Source organism: Vipera berus (assembly GCF_964194415.1).
Source record: "Vipera berus genome assembly, chromosome: 3".
NCBI lineage: Eukaryota > Metazoa > Chordata > Lepidosauria > Squamata > Viperidae > Vipera > Vipera berus.
In genome coordinates this window covers 83,551,124-83,555,768 of record NC_138204.1, presented here as the reverse complement: position 1 = coordinate 83,555,768, position 4,645 = coordinate 83,551,124, and positions in this window count along the sequence as shown.

Below are 4,645 nucleotides of genomic sequence, written 5' to 3'. Positions count from 1 at the left end.
TAAAACGGGGAGAGGAAGGGGTGGGTGGGGAGAATGAATGGTGGAAATCAGTCAAAAGAACCACATGGAAATCTGAAGCCTCTCTTCAAAAGTGTCACACAACCCATATGCTACGGTTAAATTAACTTCCTGACAAAGGAGTTGGTGAGATTTTTGGATGGAGCATTTGAAAATTATCTGGATGTGTGTTTCCAATTGATCACCTCTTCCTTCCCCTTTTACATATGAAACTAACAGACTCCTGGAAAAAGAGAATGGGCATTTAATACTCAAGAAAAGTAGCATTCAGCCCTTAATTTTTTAAGGCAAGGGATGAACCCCAGTGCTACCGTGGTTAGCTTTTCTCTAGTGCTGGAATCCTAGAATGTATGCATAATAACTTTGGGGACAATGGAGATGGGCCTTCATTTGAGCTAATTTGGGCAAGCTTGTCCACCAGAAGCTTTTGTTTCTGACACTGGTGTGTTTTTGACTTGCAAGAATATTTTATTCTTGGAAAATCAGGTTTTTTGCATCAGGTTGTTATCTCTGACAGTTTGATTTCAGTCACAAAAGATTTGGATCAATGTTTACTTCAGTCATAGATACCTGATTTGTAAAGCCATCTTGGTTTTTTAATTTTTTTTAAAAAATAATCTCAGTGTCTAATTGCCTAGTGGGATGTGTTTAATCTCTTGTTATTAGCACTTTTTAGTAGTCAGATGTGCAGTTATCCTTGATTTTCTTCAGTTTGAAGCCTGTAATATTTTAAGCAGGAGGGTAGTTAATAGCAACATGGTTGAGTTTTAGTGACAACACTAAATTATTGTCCATCTTCTAAAAATTATTGCCTGCAACATTACTTATATTAAATAAACCTTATTTACTGTACAATATACAAACCATTACTATATCAAGCACTAGGAAATATTCCTACCAAATTTCTGATTTGGCTGTTTGTTCCCACTTCAATTAAAATGCTCAAGCTTACTGTACAATATACAAACCATTACTATATCAAGCACTAGGAAATATTCCTACCAAATTTCTGATTTGGCTGTTTGTTCCCACTTCAATTAAAATGCTCAAGCTAGAAACTCTTCTTAGGAATAGCAAGATAATTAAAAGAAATGGTGTGTAGAATTTTGTTCCTTCACAGATCTATCTGCTTTCTTCCAAAGCTTTTAACCTTTTAAAGATAGCATTGTCTTACCTACTTTGCAGGCCAAAGAAACCATGAAAATGAGATGGTGCACCTGAAGTTGAATTGGGGAAAAAATAAGTTGGCATACCATATCCCATGGTATGTATAACACAGAGACAAAAATAAGTAAAATATGAGGAGGAGGATTCATACTTCCCCTAGAAAGTACTTTTAAGCTTTCTTGGTGAAAACCACTTCATGCTTCAAAAACTTAGCAGCAGATACACAGCTAAACCCATCCATCAAGCTTCTTATTACACCACTTTGTATTACCTTCTTTTGTTTTCAATTCATACTCTATCAGTTGGTATGATTTTGCTGTACAAAACCAAAAGGCATTTGCAATATGACGCTGCTACCATATGACAAGGACTACATTTCATCTTGAAAAACCTGCAAAATATGGATGACTTTTGCTTTTTTAATAAAAGGCCAAGACTAGGGAATCATGCCTCCACTATGAAACAAGCCAGGTGTACATTTCACTAGGAATTGAACAGTGCAGATCAGGCAAAAAAAAATATTGTTGACACATCCTCTAAAATACAAATGACCTCCTGTTCGGACAAATTAAAAAAAACAAAACAAAACTGGAGAGGATAAAGTAGGGAAAGCTTCCACACAGTTGTCAGCTGTGGATTTTTTTTTAAAGGAAAGGAAAACAAAAAGCCCTGTCTCCATTTTTTTTAGTTGACAAATAGTATTGTGAAGAATGCTTGGGAAAGCAGAGAAAAAGGGTTACCTTGACAGACAAGAAGTACAATTATCACAATATGATGAAAGAGTTTCCATGAGGGTGTACCACACTGTTAATTACTGTCCTTTTTCTATAGGCTTCTAATGTGAGGAAAAACACGCAATGACAAGTGTGGAAAAGAGCAGGCACTAAATTACTGTCAGAAAAATAAACGGAGTAGCGTGCTGCTGCACAGTGATTTACGGGGGCAATTAAGCACCACCCCACAGAGCTGCTGAGGATAGCACTGGTGCCTGTGGAAGTGTCAGGAAGGAAGAGGAAGTAGTTTTCCAGCAACTTGGAAAAGCAAGGAATGTGACGGTTGCAGGACTGCATCTCTAACACAAATGTCTTCCTTCCTGGTTTTCTGTCCTTGAAGGCAGAAGCAAAGGCTTATAGATTTATAAGCAAAGATGACCAGGTTTATAGATCACAAGCATTATTTCAGTACGCTCCCACAGAGAGGGCCTCCTCAGGGTGCCACCGGTCAAAGAATGCCGACTGGTGGCCCCCAGGGGGAGGGCGTTCTCTGTGGGCGCGCCGGATTTATGGAACCATCTTCCGGTCGAGCTCTGGATGGCGCCTGACCTCCGCTCCTTCCGGCGCGATCTCAAAACCTATCTTTTCGAACAAGCTGGCCTGGCCTGATGGGATGGGGTTGGGTTTTATTAATGTGTTTTAACCTACCTTTAATGTGTTTTAACTTATTTGTGGGCATTTTGTTTAATTGTTTTTAATTTTTGTATCTTGTTTTTGCTATGTATTGCCCTGTTCACCGCCCTGAGTCCTTCGGGAGAAGGGCGGTATACAAATTTAATAAATAAATAAATAAATAAATAAATAAATAAATAAATAAATAAATAAATAAATTTCATTTGCTATGCAAAGAATTGGCATAGATTAAGAGAAGTGCATAGCAAAGAGACCCTTGCTGGCCTGTTTTTATTACAGGTGAATAAAAATAAATAAATGGTTAAGTCGGGACGAGAGAGATCATTTATCCTAGTTCTGTCTTAAAGCTGCAAGTCTTTTCTTTAAACAGTATGACTTGTTAGAAAAACTCTTCTAAGAGTTCTGAGTGCTGTTAGTCTGTGACATAATAGTATGTATTTTTAAATAGTATGGAAATGGAAGCACTGGCTCCTAAGGGCAAGACCAAGGACCTAAATCTCAAGGTGACAATGCAGCTGATTTAATAGCAAGCCATAGTTTATTAACTGTTCAAACTGTTTTCTTGATTTTTGACCTGCTCACTACAGTAAAAAAACAAACAAACAAACCAAAGTTTAAAAAGTCCTTTCTAAAGTTTACTAAGAACTTAAAAATATTAGAAGGACAATAAAACTGAGATTAACTAAGAGTTCAAGAGGAACTCTGGTTAGTGAGTGGAGAATATCTAGTTCGCTTTTAAATATATATATGCCAAAGGACAGCATGAACACATACCACGCGACTCATAATTTAGTGCTAAAGTACTTTTTACACATTGCATATTTTTTTACATATTTTCTGTAATTTATTATAAGTACAGTAGATTCACAATGATGTAATGACTTTTTGCCATTCGAGCATTGAGTCCTTTGCTGTTTACTTCGCTTTATCAAGGATCACTTTTCCCCCCCAAATGTTTTGCATGTTTTGTTTATTTCATGCAATTTTGTATCTTTTTGGACTGCAGGAACACTGTCTACGTTTCCATGTGTTCCTGCACCCACCTCTCCCCCCCCCCCGGGCTTCCTGCTCCGATGTGAAGAGTCTGCAGATCTGTTTATCCTTAAAACCAATCTAGTTTGCAGGTGCAGGGGATGATTAAAGAGAGCATAAAATAAAGGTTAAATGAAAAATATTCTCTCCAAGAAGAGAGGTTTGAAAGTAACTTTGGATTAAGAGTGCAATTCCACCAGAAAATGTAGAGCAAATACATTGCAAACAAAAAGGACTGATGAAAGTCAAGTTGGCGTGGTTGGACAACTCTGAATATCCATTGGCTCTATAGCTCACAAGCATTTTAGGCCACAGTGTAAAATCCAGCTAGAGTTCATCCTGTATATTAAAGGTAAGGTAAAGGTTCCCCCGCACATGCATGCTAGTCGTTTCCAATTCTAGGGGCCGGTGCTCATCTCCGTTTCAAAGCCGAAGAGCCAGTGCTTGTCCAAGGACGTCTCCGTGGTCATGTGGCTGGCATGACTAGATGCCAAAGGCACACGGAACCCTGTTACCTTCCCACCGTAGTGGTCCCTATTTTTCTACTTGCATTTTTACGTGCTTTCAAACTGCTAGGTTGGCAGAAGCTGGGATGAGTAACAGGCGCTCACTCTGTTACGCGGCACTCGGGATTCGACCCACCAAACTGCCAACCTTCTGATCGACAGGCTCAGCGTCCTAACCCACTGAGCCACCGCGTCCCTTTACCCTGTATATTAAAACTGTGTTTTTTAAAAAAGGCTTTGTAAATGATTCCATTTGGAAAATTATCTTCTATATGGGATTATCTTGGAAACTTTGGGACAGTCCCAAAGCCCAGGCTGGTGAATTCATTTCACAGGTTTGGCTTCCTTTATGTAGAGGTTTTGAAATATATATAATATATTTTATATGAAATATATAATATATTATTATGTATTATTTAACTAGATCTGTATATTAACCATGAAAATGGCAATTTTGTCACTCTTATATATGCCATGCCACATTAGTAATTCAGTACTTCTCAGTTTTCAAGTCCT